The 16,381-nt window shown below is 41.1% G+C and overlaps 1 long non-coding RNA gene across 1 annotated transcript; it reads right to left on the bottom strand.

Annotated features, from left to right (window-relative positions):
• Positions 1-1,555: 1,555 nt before the first annotated feature.
• On the bottom strand, positions 1,556-16,355 carry LOC310892713. The gene is made up of 5 exons (XR_014578317.1): positions 16,211-16,355; positions 13,450-14,662; positions 13,053-13,124; positions 9,380-12,066; positions 1,556-3,297 (listed from the first exon to the last, which is right to left on the bottom strand). It is a non-coding gene; the product is annotated as an uncharacterized lncRNA (long non-coding RNA).
• Positions 16,356-16,381: the final 26 nt, after the last annotated feature.

Genomic DNA, 16,381 nt, shown 5'->3' with positions numbered 1-16,381 from the left:
GGATGCCAGGGAGTGTGATATTCCCATTTAATTCCCAGAGCCTTCATCGTGTCTCAGGATACCTTTGACACAAAGTGTGGGCCTCGATCAGAGTCAATTGCTTCTATTACCCCGTATCTGGGTATGATGCTTTCTAATAACATCTTTACCACGGTTTGAGCTGTGGCCCTTGCCGTAGGGAATGCTTCAACAAAGTTTGTGAGGTGGTCTACAATAACTAACAAGTATCTATATCGCCCCGTTTTTGGAAGTTCAGTAAAATCTAATTGAATTTTTGCAAAAGGTCGATGTGCCAATTCTCGTCCTCCCGGGACCCTTTTTCTCATATGTTGAGCATTTACCCTCCGACAAGTTATACAATCACTTACGATCCTCTTTGCTATATTATAAATCCCTATACACGTATAATTTGTGGCAAATTGATCCACCAATGCCTGGGTTCCCCAGTGCATCTATTCATGAAATCTCCGTAGCACCCTCATAGCTACTGATTTTGGTAACACTTCCCGTCCATCAGGCAGTACCCATTTCCCTTTATCGTTTTTTCGAACCCCCATTTGTGTCATCTTGTCTTTTCTGTAATAGTGAAACAGAGTAAGGGGAGGGGAATGGGTCCATTCGACCACAGGGAGTTAGCCGGCCCGCACTTGTAGCAGTTTTTATAAGGCGGGCTTTCTTCCTCAGAACAATTGCATTCAATCCCATCAACTCCCCATTCACTCCAGCAATCATAACATGGAAATTCCTTTAAGTCTTTCCCACAGTATTAAGTATTATATTAAGCATTATTATATATTATTTATATATTATTATATTATTAATTATTATATTAATTATTATATATTAACTATTAAGTATAAGTATTAAGTATTTCCCACAGTCTGGGCAATCTTCCCTCGTTCTTATAATTCTTATACTCATTAATGCTGCCCTTTTTGCCTCCTGATCTGCTAGATTATTACCCCTAACCTGAGGGGTGAGGCCTTTTTGATGCCCTTTTATATGTACTACGGCAATTTCTTTGGGCTCTCTGATAGCTTGTAAAACCTGGGTAATCAATTCCTGATGTATTAAACCCTTTCCTTGTGAATTGATGAGCCCCCTTTCTTCCCATATTTTACCAAATGTATGTACTACCCCATAAGCATATTTTGAATCTGTATATATTTTCAACAATTTTAGGGCCCTCAATATGGCATATAGCTCGCAAGCTTGGGCGGACCAGCTAGGGCTCAAAGGTCCAGATTCCACTATCTCAAATGTTTTCCCGTTTACTAACGCGTATCCTGATTTTTGCTTTCCCTCGACTAATCTCGAGGAACCATCCACATATATCTGTTCACCGATGGGTAATTCCACCTCCTCTAGATCAGGTCTCAATTTCGTTTGCTCTTCTACATTTCGGAGGCAATCATGTCCTAAGGACTCATTTGGTTCCCCATAAAGAAATTGAGCAGGGTTCTGTAGGGAGGTTGTTTCTAATGTTAATTTTGGAGAGGAAATCAAAATTCCTTCATAATTTAATAATCTGGGGTCAGTGATCCATTTCTCTGCCTTCTGTTGCAGTACCCTTCATATATTGTGTAGAGATATTACTTTGATTTCCCCCCCAAAAGTGATCTTCTGTGCTTCTTCCACTAACAAGGCAGCAGCTACCACTACCTGCAAACAGTTTGGCCAACCCCCAGCTAACCGGATCCAATAATTTAGACAAATAGGCCACAGGTTTTTTACTCCCTGCCCATTCTTGGGCCAGCACTCCGTATGCCATGCCTTCTGCGCTGCTCTCAAAAAAAAAAAAAAAAACGGCCTCCTTAAATCTGGTAAACTTAACACTGGGGGGCGTACTAGTTCCTCCTTTAACTTGTTCAGTCGTTCCTCATCTTCTTTTGTCCATTTGAGTAATCCATCCTTATTCAGCTTGTTATATAAAAATTTAACCTTTCCACTGTAATCTTCTATCCATTGTCTACAGTATCTGGTCAACCCTAACAGTTGCCGTACCTGCCTTTTAGTTCACGGGGACGCTAAAGCCAATATTCCACTGATTCTGCCTGGGTCTAACTTCTTAGTCCCCTTACTTAACTGGTGACCCAGGTACTTTATCTCTTGCTCCACAATTTGTAATTTTGCCCCTCCTTTTTCTTTTAAAGGGTACAGAGGGTACAGATTAACTCGATTCTCTGAGCCAATCCAAAGGCTCGCATATTCGCTCTCCTCTAAACAAAAAGGCTCCTTTGCATTTAAATAAATGTTTAAGGCTTGGCAAACCCAGTTTTCAAACGACCCAAATATGGGCCAGTAATTTGCCTACCTCCCCAAACTTCAACACAATAATGAATCGTTTTTACTTTATCCTTTCCCCGCCTAGAAGGGGAATCACTCCAATTCTTAATCATTAACCCCAGTGGACTATCTGGGGGAATAGGGGGCAACCTAGCACTAGGCATTACCCCACCCATGGGACCAGAAGACTTACTCTTCTTCTGTCCCATCTTCCGGAGTGCCTTCACACACACACACAGCCGCTTCCCCCTTGTCGTGGCCCAGTCCCTCGCGGGATGTGGGAACCGCACTACTGAGGGGTCCGCACTCACTTCGTCCGCAATTGGACGTCTCACACAGACGCACTCCGGGATCACCAACCCCAACCGAACGGATCACCGGCCTATACTTACCCACCCCGTGGGTCTTCGTTCGGTCTTCGTGCACAAAGATTGCTTGGGGTTACCGGTTTTATTTGCTTGTGCCTAATTTTGGGTGCGTCGTTGAAGGGCTCAAGCGGGATTTCCCATTCCTGGGGCCGCTGAAATCGGCGGGGCGCCTCCCCTAGAGGGATTCCCAGTCAATTTGCCTTCATCCGAGTCACGGCACCAAATTTGTTATAAGCGAGACCACGCAATTTTCTGGTCGAAGATAATTTATTAATTAAGTAAGCAGGTACAAGCAAAACAGCGCTGGGCGGCTGGGGAGTCTCCGCTCCACCACAGCACGCAACTTTCCCTTTTCAGTGTCGCCGTTTTATAGCATCCAAGTTTCGGCTTGTCAGGACTTGTTGAACCTTCTGAAGCTGCGCAGTTCGTTGTTGGGGGTCGTTGTTTTTCTTTCAATGATCATGGGTTGTGCTGCTTGTGTTCAAGGGGGAGGGTAGTGAAGCGGCAAACAGTATTTCACAGAGTCTGTTTTACCAAGGATGTTTATCCAACACCCCCTCCCCACTATCTACTTGCTTAGTCTTCCCCCTTAACAAGGTCGTAAATTGCAAAACCTTATCTTCTCAGCAGATTCTCTGAATTCCTTTTAAAGACAATGAACAAACACCCGATAATTTATCACAAATTGGAGCTCCAAGGCAATATTAGTGCTCTTCAGCCACTACCATATTTAATAAATGTCCTGTTTGCTCCTGTTTGTTAACTTCATTGTAACAATAAACATGGCAAGAAAGTATTCCTACATACTGTTATCAATGAATCAGTTAGAACTTTGAGAATATCTATACTAGCTGTGCCTGGATAAACATCTATTTCTTTTTGTCACATTCACATAAAGAAGCTAGTCATGCCTAAGGAGGCAAATTGTCCACAGCCAATCTAATATCACTATAATAGATATTTCAAAGTAACTTGTCTTCACCATTGTGTACAGCTCTCGTGCACAATTTGAATAGACATAGAATATTGCCAGCAACTATTACCAGTCAGAGGGGGCCTGTTGCATGTGCATGTATGTGTACCGTAATTGCTTGTTCACTTCTCTATTATTTATATTCTGTTCTCTTGTCACCTTTTCTGTTATTCATTTTCCCTTTAAACTCCTTTAAATCCCAATCTTCCTAGTTTTGCTTAGAAGGATTACCTTTTGATATTTCCAGTTTCATGTCACCCACTTTGAAATCCATGTGCTCTTCCAAAGACTACTGAAACATGTTAACCAAAAATGAATAAAATATTCCTCGGGAGTGTATAAAATTGAGTTATATAGCCCTTAGGTATGGTTTCCATTATTTCCTTTCCCAACCTCCTGCCTTTTGATTGGCAATGTATGTCAATCAAATGTTTTATTTTGGGTGTTTTTGAAACTTCCTGATTTTCTGTAGTTTATTTAGACTGGGCAAGACGCACTAGGTGTTTGCGCATTTATTTATTGCATGCACTGCTTTTTTCATTCTCAGCCTTATTCCCCTGGACCTTGGAATCTTTACCAAAGTTAATAAGCACATGGGAACGGAATAGTTACTAAATATTCGTATCCATATTGTAGCCATCTATCTTTGAGCTAGATTTTCATATGGACATTCATTTCATATGGACATATTAATTTCATCACAAAACACATGTGAAAATATAGAATGAATTATTTCCAGTAATGGAAATATTATCCTCCAGGTCTGTACAAACAGTAACAGTAAAGCTACCAAAAATTACTAGTGAATATGGCACTGAGAATTCTTTAACTTCTTCAGAATAATATTTTATAGCTTTGACTAAACTAAAGATGTGATGACCTGAAGAAGGAACAGATTCAGAAACATTTACTTATACAAACAGACCCACTGGCTTCAATTCTTTTGCTCATCAACTTTAGCCATGGCTTAAAGTGTTCCTTTAGGCTGGCTGTTCATCATGTAGTTGAGCCATATGTTGAAATACTTGAATTAGCACTATCTGAACACAGCACATTCACAATTTGCCACTGAACCTTATATGTATATACACATATTTATATTATATGCACACACACACATATATATTATATATACATATAATATCTGAACCCTAACTAGCATGGTTTTAGCATGACGAGTTTGTTCTCTTTGTAAAAGCCTTGCTGTGTGGGGTTTCTACCAGAGTTCATTTGCTCAGGTAGGTTGCTGCATTAGCAAGCTAAGAGTACTTTCAGTCCTGAAACAAGATAGATTACTGCTAGCTCTTGTTTTCAACCCTATACTGCTAGCTCTGGTTTTCAACCCTATGGTCTACATACCTGTCAGAAAGCTCATATTTTGACTAATGAACAACCTTCTAAAATATATGGTATTATCTTCATATAATCAATTCCTTGAGGTAAATAATGAAGATGCTAACATAAAGGATTCATATCAAGTCTTCACCTTTCACCTATCCTAGACTATTATTACATTCTGAATAAAACACAGAAATGCCACAGAATGTCCCTCCCCCAAAAAAAAAAATAAAAAAAAAGAAGACAAACCCCCAAAAGTCAAAAAAGTAACGAACCAAACAAATATTCATACCTAAGGTGTAGTTTTGTTTTTGTTTTTCAGACACTCTGACTGATTCCTCAAGGAGTCCTTAATGGAATGCAGACTATTTTTTTTTTTTTTTCTCGTTAATTCTTTTCCTTGCTTATCACTTAATCAATTACAATCAGGAGAGTCCAGGTGGTAATCAAGCTAGTATGAAATTGTTTTCATGGAATAATTTCAATGGATGTTACATGGTAATTACCACTCTAACATTAGCATTAACAGCAGGGATAATTGACTGAAGTTGCTGTCCCTAGTCCAAGATGACCCTGTATTTCCTACCTGAACAAGCAGAATGGTACTTTTTTGTTTCTTTGTTTGTTTGACATTCATGCACATTTATAGCAGTAAGCACTTCAAAGAAAAAAAAAAAATAAAGTTTTTAAGATCAAGTCAGAGATAATATAAATATTTTAAAAATGCTAACCTTCTGCTTATAAAAACACAATATTAGCAGAATATTAATTTCCTGAGTTTCACACAGCATAGGGGCCTTCCCACCGTGGTGTTAAAGATGTTTCTTTCCATGTCTTAATTAGAACCTTATCTTCAGGTTGTATTCTATGGATTGCTATATCTAACGGGGACGCTGTGCTACCAACCCTTTCGCTTGTAATTCCCTCCGTCTATTCATAAGTTGTATTAAATAAGGTGTTAATTGTGTGTCCTGTATCTGGGGGTGATCAGCTGGTATCTCTAGATCATAAGGCATACTGTATAGCAAAGGTGAGATCCCGACATCGGCTCGAGGCTGTGTTCGAATATTCAATAGTGCAAGCGGTAAACATTTCACCCAGGAGGTTTTTGTCTCCATCATAAGCTTCGTTAGTTGCTTCTTAATTTCCCCATTCATTCGTTCTACCTTTCCAGAGCTCTGAGGGTGCCACGGTGTATGATATTCCCAACTCGTCCCCAAGGCTCTCATAGTTTCTTTGGACACTTTTGATATAAAGTGCGGGCCGCGGTCAGAATCAATTGTTTCTACAATCCCATACCTCAGGATAATGTTTTCTAATAGTATTTTTACCACAGCTTGGGCCGTTGCCCTCGTTGTCGGGAAAGCCTCGACAAAATGTGTGAGATGGTCTACAATTAATAATGAATATTTGTACCTTCCCACTTTTGGAAGTTTTGTGAAATCCAATTGAATTCTGGCAAAAGGTCGGTGTGCTAATTCCTGACCTCCTAATACTCTTTCCCTCATTTGTCGGGCATTCACTCTTTTACAGACAAGACAATCATGCACAATTCGTTTTGCTACATTGTATATTCCAATACACATATATTTTGTAGCGAATTGGTCCACTAGTGCTTAAGCTCCCCAGTGGGTGTTCTCATGAAACCTCCGTAGCACTCGCAGAGCTGCAGACTTAGGAAGCATTTCCCGTCCATCGGGCAATATCCATTTACCCCCCATCTATTTCTTTTATGCCCATTTGAACCATTTTATCCTTTTCTGGCTGCGTAAAACAGAGTAATGTATATATGGGTCCGTGTAAATAACAATAGCAATGTGACTTTTTCCCCTCCTCCTTTTCCCAGGACAAGCAACTACGTTGTATAACATCAAAGCCGAAATCCTTCCAACAGGCATCACGTGGAAATTCCTTTAAGTTTTTGCCACAGTCTGAGCAATTTTCCCTCGCTCTTATAGTTCTCATACTCATTAATGCTGATCTTTTCGCCTCCTGATCCGCCAGGTTATTACCCCTAACCTGAGGGGTAAGGCCCCTCTGATGTCCTTTTATATGTACTACAGCAATGTCCTTAGGTTCTCTAATAGCTTGTAGGACCTGGGCAATTAATTCCTGATGTATTAAACCCTTTCCTTGTGAACTGATGAGCCCTCTTTCTTCCCATATTTTACCAAATGTATGTATTACCCCATAAGCATATTTTGAATCTGTATATATTGTGCCATTTTTAGTCTTTAACAATTTTAGGGCTCGCAAGATGGCATATAGTTCACAAGCTTGGGCTGACCAGCTAGGGCTCAGGGGTCCAGATTATACTATCTCAAATGTGTTCCCATTTACCAGCGCATACCCTGATTTTCGTTTCCCTTCAACTATTCTTGAGGAACCATCTACATATATTTGTTCACCGACAGGTAATTCCACTTCTTCTAAATCAGGTCTTAATTTTGTTTGCTCTTCTATATTTTGGAAGCAATTATGACCTAAGGGCCCATCTGGTTCCCCATAAAGAAACTGAGCAGGGTTCTGTAGTGAGGTTGTTTCTAGTGTTAATTTCAGAGACGAGATTAATATTTCTTCATATTTCAATAACCTGGCATCAGTGATCCATTTTTCTGCCTTTTGTTGCAGTACTCCACGTATATTATGTGGAGATATTACTTTAATTTCCCCTCCGAAGGTGATTTTTTTGTGCTTCCTCTACCAGTAAGGCGGCAGCCACCACTACTTGCAAACAATTTGGCCACCCCCGGCTAACCGAGTCTAATAATTTAGACAAATATTTTTTACTCCCTGCCCATTCTTGGGCCAGCACTCCGTATGCCGTGCCTTCCACACTGTTCACGAACAAACAAAAAAACAAAAAAAAACGGCCTCCTCAAATCTGGCAAACTTAACACTGGGGGTCATGCTAGTTCTTTCTCCTTCTCATTCTCTCTCCTTACAAACACTTTCTGCGCTTCTCTTAATAACTTGTCCAAACCCCGATACCCCGATCCTGCCAATCTTCTATCTTCTCTAATTTCTTCTAATTTCTTTCTAATTTCTAATATCCAGCCAGGAGTTTGCTACGAATTGAGTTTTCAGCAGGGCCTCTCCCACAGGAGTCCCCAGATCCACCCCTGAATATAGCTGCAGGCTTTTACGCAGCCTCTCTAGCCATTCCGTCGGGGTTTCATCCCTCTTTTTTTCTTTTTTTTTTTTTCCCTCTTTTTTTTTTTATTTGTTGTTGTTCACTAAAGGCCTTATTGATTTTGTGACCTCTCGGGACTGATTCCCTAATTAATAATGGTTCATAAATCTTGCATATGACCACGGTGTATGGGGTCCTGATTATTCCAATTAGGTCTCTGCAGTGGCCACTTAACATCTGCAGCTGGACCTTGCTGATGCTGTTGATCCCAGATTCGCATTCCCGCTCTCCTAATCATTCCCCTCTCTTCCGAGGTAAATAAAATCCCCATTATAGATTGTATCTCCTCCCACGTGTACACATTGGGTCCTAGGAACTGATCCACTCGCTCTGCTACTCTGAGGGGGTCTTCCAATAAACTTCCCATCTCTTTCTTAAAATCGCGGACATCCCCAGAATTAATGGGGACCTCCACATACCCCATTTCGGGTTGCGGGCCTCCCATAGATATTTCTCTCAACGGATACAGCCCCCCCACGCTCTCAGGTTTCTGAGATTTCTGTCTGTTTTCTAATTTGACTCCTAGTTACCGGCCCTTGATCGACATCACTGTCCGACTCCCCTGAAGGGTTCGAAGGCCCTGGGGGGGCCGTGGGCAGGGCATAAGGAGGTGGTGATACTGGGACCTCCAATTCCCAATTCTTTTTCTTACATTTCTCCTCCCCCTTCTCCTCCCCTCCTTTTTCTTTTAACGAATACAAATTAACTCGATCCCCGAGCCCAGCCAGAAACTCGCATATTCGCATATTCGCTTTCTTCTAAACAAAAAGGTTCTTTGGCATTCACATAAACATTTAAGGCTTGACACACCCTGTCATTGGACGACCCATACAAGGGCCAATAGAGACTGTCGCCTTGAATTTGCTGACCTCCCCAAACTTCAATACAATAATGAATCATTTTTACTTTGTCCTTTCCCCGCCTAGAAGGGGAATCACTCCAATTCTTAATCATTAACCCCAGTGGACTATCCGGGGGTATAGGGGGCAACCTAACCCCTCCCATGGGACCAGAAGGCTTACTCTTCTTCTGTCCCATCTTCCGGAGTGCCTTCACACACACACACAGCCGCTTCCCCCTTGTCGTGGTCCAGTCCCTCGCGGGATGTGGGAACCGCACTACTGAGGGGTCCGCACTCACTTCGTCCGCAATTGGACGTCTCACACAGACGCGCTCCGCGAACACCAACCCCAACCGAACGGAACACGAGCCTATGCTTACCCACCCCATGGATCTTCGTTCGGTCTTCGTGTACAAAGATTACCTAGGGGTTTGCTGGCTTTATTTGCTTGCTGCCCGAAATTTAGGGTTCGTCGGTAGAGGGCCCGAATGGGAATAGTCCCGGCGAAGGCCGCCGAAATCGGTGGGGCGCCCCCCTCGATAGGATTCCCGATCGACGTACCTCTATCCGAGTCACGGCACCAAATTTGTTATAAATTACTCTTTTAGCCAGAAAGAATTGGTTTATTGAGTAAGCGATCAGCAAGCAAAACAGCGCTGGGCGGCCGGGGAGTCCGTGCTCCTCAAACGGCATGCACCCCCCCCCCCTTCACAGTCCCCTTTTATCATCGGGTTCTTCCGGGGTTACGTAGCCCCCCTTCCTGCTACTGCAGCTGCGTCGACTGTTGCTAGGGCGTCGTCTCCGGTCCCTCTGGTGGTCGCACGGATGAAGGCCGTAGTCTTCCTCCGCTTGGTATGTGGTGTTTTTCCCTCCTTAACTGGTCATGCTGTTTTGTCTTCAGATAGGACAGTGGGTTATCAATTTTGCAGTTATAGTATTTACACGAAGTTCTCTCAACTCTCCGTCCGAGACAGCAACAGGCAGGGAGCCTCAAGGTCCTTACAGCCACCTGGCGACTCCCTTTGTTCCTTCTTAATATAGCCATGGGAAATAATGAACAAACATGCTTCGTACACCACAGTTTAATTACCTTCTGAGAGATAAATTAGCACATTTCAATAAAAATCTTAATCTGGGCCTTGACCTGAATCTCAGAAAAGGAACAAAATGCAAGATGCTTTTGCACTACTCTAGTCCTCCATTATAAATAATACTGAGCTTCTATATACATAGGAATGCATGTTTTTGAAAACTTCATTGACCTTTCTGGTAGATATCAGCTGTGACCCAAGACTGTACAAGTTCTTTTACTTTCCCTGGACATATACCTTGCTCTCAGAAGAGGATTTCTTTAGGAAAACTTAAAGAACTCAATATTTTGCCTTCTTTCCCAGGTTATGACTTTTACTATACACTTGTTCACAGAAAATGAACAATATTGGCTTCAGCATCAAACCTGGTATACAGTGGCTGTTTCTGGCTACAAACTGGATGCTGGTTGAGACATCAGTTGCTATCATTGGACCCTGGTAGTTAAGCAAATTTCAGCTCCTGTAGCAATTTGTTTGTTCAGTGCACACATCAGCTGCCACATGACAGTGTTGTGGCAAATGCTCTCAAAAGCTTTCTGAAGTTGAGATAGACATATTGCTGTTTATTTCTTCTTGTAGCCAGTCATTTAACTATAGAAAAAAAAAAAAGTCAAGAAAGCTAGCCACTCATTGGCTGATTGGGCTAGTTGGAAGAAATGCAATGTGAAAACTTTCTGAATTGTTTTCACAAAGCTATGCTACCCTTGCAGCAGAAGTATAAGCAGCTGGATAACGTCACGAGGATAAGGGTCTTTTACAGGGTGACTCTTGTAGTTTATCTCCAGAAAGCCATATCTATTTTATCCTTTTGGCTGTACAGCATGCAACAGAGATCACCACAATGTTTTCAGTTATATTTTTCCCTCATATCTGGTTGTAGATATTTAACAGACCCTTCTCCAATTCTATATTGGAGTTCTGCGCAGCCAAGGAACTCCTTTACAGAAAGTGTAAATTCCCTTCCTCTTCTTCCTTGCCTATCCTCCACAAATATCCTGTACCAATCTATAACAGTGCGCAGGTCATTCTGTCACACCAGGTCACTGGGATTCCAGTGATTTATAAACCTCAGACTGTGCATGGCCTTCCAGTTCTTCATGTTTGTTTCCCAACTCCTATTTATTAGCTTAATGATAGTTCTGCAGGTAGCTTGAAGAAAGCAAGAAAATACCTTCCTTTTCTGAGAGGAAATGTGAAAATCTTCCTGTTACCTTTCTAAGTACCTCTTTTGTCATGTTTAAATCAATTATTTCAGGGCTTGGTGCTCACCTCTAATGAACAATTAAAAGCATTTGCACTGGCTTAGCATGTTTGTACACAAATACGTTCTCCCCACTTTCTATTAGTTGTATTCCATCTCTTCCCAGTGGTACTCCTTAATCTTCAAATAAAGTACAATCATCAAAGAAGTCAAAACTCTTGTAGTGACACTGAATATGCAGTCAGGCGTTGGTCTGACATCACTGTCTGTTCCTACCCAGCTCTCCTTAATCAGAAGGATTACAGAAGATAACTCTCAAGAGCCTGTTGCTCTCATCCTTGCCACCGGAGACCCTTGACCTGTTCAGTGTTTTTCCTCTGTACATCGCTACTGCTCATATGGATAAGAAAAAAGGGGTAATTAGAACATCAGGAAGTGACTGGATGATCCTTAGAAGTTTCTATCTGCAAGATCATGGATATTGATTTTTGAAAGTAGGAAACTTCCCCAGAATGATAGATCACCCTGGAAAACAGCTGCCTCTGTCCTATTCGGAAATCACCACTCACCTTTCTCTTTTCTTCGTGGCACAGGTTCACATCCAATGACCTGAATTACCCAGTCAAGAAACTGCTCAAGATGGAACTCATTCTTCCCACTCAATTCCAAGGGCTTTGAATCTTCCTTCTAGCCTTTTAGGAAATGCCAAATCCAACAGCCCAATAGAGGTGAGACTGTTGCATCTCCATGTTCCTATGCACTGTCAGCTGTGAGGCTGAGAACATATTTTGAGTAAGCACACATGCTTGATACATACATTCATATATACAAAGCTGACCAGAGAGATCCACACAGAGAGAAAATACAGTGCTTATGTAAACACAGACAGCATCAACAACCTCATCATGCTCCCCTCTCTGGCTAATCAGGGTGAAATTCAGTCAGTGGAGAATATATAGATACATATATATACACATATACATATATGTAATAATAATATATATATGCAATGCAGATCCCTCCAGTAACTTGTCTTAGATGTTCAGGCTATCCAGTAGCTGGTCCTTGGATACCAGATCTCCCTCGACATATCAGTCTGCAAGGCCTGCAGCCCCATTGTAGTTGTTCGTACTGAAACCTCTTTGCACACATACAGGCACAGATGCACTCAAATGTTATGGATCCCTCCAGGAACCGGTCTTATACACCGAGTCGGAATGCTGAATGCCCTGGTCTGCCAGTTACTTCATACACAAATAAGCATGCACACATGGAAATGGATCTCTCTGCTACTTGGTCTGCACCTGTGGCCTTATCAGTAGACAATCCCAGAATCCACAGTCTCCTACTAGCTGGCTTTCACCTTCTGGTTCTTCCAGTAGGCAGCTATGAGACCCTCTGGCTTTGCAGGTTTCTGGTCTAGATTTACTCCAATACTTGTCTCTAAATTCTGTTATCTTACTCAGTGGCTACTTCACAGCTTTCTTCTTGCTAACGATCACACACTGACTTATACAACCCCACAATATGTACAAACTCCAGTTTCTCCAGTTTATGGTATGCCAGACACACAAGCCTATATAATCTGTGGCCATTTTATAGCAGCTGTCACTTAGACCCCAACCATACACGCATATGCACATGGAATAGAGAGTGTTATCACCAAGGGAATTCATTATAGATGAATTTAGCAGTACGAAAGAACAGATTCCATTGATCGGATGCAAGGCACAGATGTGACTAGCACGTTATATCTTTTACCTCTGTTTTCCCATGCTGGTTCCTCTCCAAACTACCTTGTTCCCTTCCTGTTCCTGACTTTGGTCCATTTCCCTAAAAAAACACATAAGTCTTTTACAACCCCAAGATTCTCTTCTCCTGCATCACCCCTGTAGTTAGTAACCTCGCTCAGTCCATAAGGTGACCTGGAATGCAGTTTACAGCTCTCACTAATGCATGTTAATGTCTTTCACAGCTGGACAATTGGCTGATAGCTGTGAAAACCATGGGGCAACCTGGGCCAGGGTATTCAGTCGGCTCCAGTTAGTTTACAGGTATTCTATCAACTGTCATTATCCTCTTTGCTCCATTATGGGTTTGGAGATGAGCTTTTAATCACATAATCTAACATAAGACAACAGCTGAAATCCAGTAATACCTTTATCCTGAAATCCTTTTTCCTGTTACAAAAGGTCACAATTGTCCGTATTTCAGAGAGTTCTTTGCAGTAACCGTACCCTTCCTCTTAGTTGTACTGAGTTTAAGCTCTTTCTTATGCAACGTCTTGTCTATTTCCTTTTCATCATCCCAGGTGCAGTCAATCCTGATCATGTTTTCTCTAATACAGTGCCAAGTGAAGGAGCTGCATCTGTATCAGGGGATGTGTGCTGCAGATGAGATCAGTGTCATTGTTCCCAGCATCAGGGAGGAGCAGCAGGCATTCCCTGCAGCATGAGAATAGGATGGTGGCACCCTGTGCCAGGTGTTCTTAATTCATAGAGGCTATCAAAGGACTTGATCTGGCCATATCAAGTAGGGCTGGGTGTGATGTTCCTTGGTGCATAGTAACCACTACAAGTTTTTTCTGTAACCAGCACCTACCTCCTTTCGCTTTATCAGTCCATTACTGGCATATTAACAGCATTTAAAATAGTTCAGTTTTTGGACCCTCACTACAAGAATGACATCGAGGCCTCAGAGCATGTCCGGAGAAGGGCTACAAAGCTGGTGAAGGGCCTGGAACACAAGTCCTATGGGCTATGGCTGAGGGAACTGGGGCTGTTTAATCTGGAGAAGAGCAGGCTCAGGGGAGACCTTATTGCTCTCTACAGCTACCTGAAAGGAAGTTGTGGGGAGCTGGGGGTCAGCCTCGTCTTGCAGATAACCAGCAATAGTACTAGAGAAAATGGCCTCATGTTGTGCCAGAGGAGGTTTAGGTTGGAAATTAGGAGACATTTCTTCTCAGAAAGAGTGGTCAGGCGTTGGAATGGGTTGCCCAGGGAGGTGGTGGTGTCACCATCCCTGGGGGTGTTTAAGGAAAGGCTGGACGTCATGCTTAGTGACACGGTTTAGTGGGTGATATTGGTAGTAGGGTGATGATTGGACCAGATGATCTTGAAGGTGTTTTCCAACCTTAATGATTTTATGGTTCTATGATTTCTCATATTTACACATAGAGTTTGCATCACTTCGGGTCACTGGTACTTTCTGGTGCCAGATAAGTTGGAAGCCAGCTCTGAGTTTACTCTACGAGGTTCTCTGTTTGGCAGGGAATTTCCCATATTGTCTGTTAATTCCTGGACTTGATTCACTTTTCTTGTAATCACGGGTACTGCTACACACTTCTTCTTCCCATGCTGCCAGTCTGCAAACTTATGATATTACATAAGAGAAATAAATGTGGTAAAAATTTGGATAAAAAAGTCATATTAAAAGTTATGATATCTCCAGTTCAAGTGTTTTAGTTGTTTTTTTTTTTTTCAGTGTGTTTTTCATGTGTTGTCTCTGCTATTAGATGTAACAAAATCTAGATTAAAAAATCTTCTACCAGCATAGCTACAATGAAAAAAAAAAATCCTACATGTGTATTCATGCACGCACATCACATTTTTTTGTTGGAGAAACTTTGTAGAGACACAGAAGTTGTAACTGTACTCATACTGTAAATTCTTTCCAGAACTGAAATATAAATAGGTGTATTTCAACCCTTGCCTAATGTATACTTATTCTAATCCAACTAGCAATTTTCTAAACAATTCCTAAGCATGTTCTGGCATTTAATATGTACAGGAGCCATTTCCAATAGGGCTTTACATATAGCCATCATAGTTTGGAGGCAGAAAAAAGTTTATTACTTTAGATGAAGACTGATCTGTGCCAACTAGCCACTGCCCAGGAGCTTTCCCAAGCATGCTTTCTACTATACCTGTAGACAAAGATGCCAACAAAAGAGTACCTTTGGTGATTTAACTTTTAAGTGCTTTACTGTTGGTATAGACCATGTCATCATTAGGTGTGTTCTGACAAAATAACTAACCTGGCAAAAAATGTGTGTGAGAGCCCTGAAAAAGCCAAGTTAGGAACTCCTCAGGATATAGCAGAAACATTTGCAGAGACACACTTTTATGTTTGAAAAATATCATCCTTTCTTTGTGTGACAGCAGGGGAATAGTTTTTTTGATCTGACAAAACCACCAGTAGCTACAGAGTAGGAATTAGAAGAACAACACAAAAGGTTTTGTGTTGAGTTTTTTGTTTACATAGGAGTGTGTCTTAAGTGAGCTCTATGCAACATCTGGTCTTTCTAGCTGATTTTGCAATACTTACACCCTAGGATTACTTAGACAAGTACTTTTTTTATCAACAGTGTTATATATGTATTTTATACTTGTTTATGTTTTGAATCAGACCAACTAATTACTAATTAATTTATTTATTCCTTTGAGAAGCTTTTCTTCATCACTTAAAAAACCTTCACCATCATAGGTCAGGGTTTAACCTCTGTATTTGACTGTCATTAATCTACTTACTTTGTGGAAATGTCTCTTGCAGCATCTGTTGAGACTACAGAAATTGGACAAAATCACTTTTTCCTAGAATTCAGTGGCTACTATAAGTTGCCACTTTCCATTTTTCACTTTCACAATTACTTCTATGAAGAGAGTCACACAACACAATAATTTTAGAATACAAAGTTGAACTCATGTAAAGATCCTTTTTTTAGTTCTCTTTCTACTAGCAAAAAATCATTCTACTTAATAAAAAACCAGCATATTTACTGGCATATATAAATCATAAACTACAGAATTTTATGCAAAAACAGTCTACATTACAGCCATCACATTAAATTAGCCATAAAAATTGGACAATTCATACTGAATATTGCTTAATGTATTCTTTAAAATAACTGTTCATCTTACCATGTTTTCTAATATTGTTCCTTGTTGAAATGCTGAAAAAAAGGAATCTGAAAAGAGGTTGTAAGTTTCAGTTTGTATTTGTTATTGTAGAAGTGCCTAAATGTAAGCTTCCTTATATAAAATGATATACAAATATGCTAACTGGACTTTTCCTTTCCTTTCCTTTCCTTT

The sequence above is a fragment of the Anser anser genome (assembly GCF_964211835.1).
Source record: "Anser anser genome assembly, chromosome: 1".
Taxonomy (NCBI): Eukaryota; Metazoa; Chordata; class Aves; order Anseriformes; family Anatidae; genus Anser; species Anser anser.
Note: the sequence above shows the minus strand (reverse complement) of the source record. Positions and strands in the feature narration are given on the sequence as shown.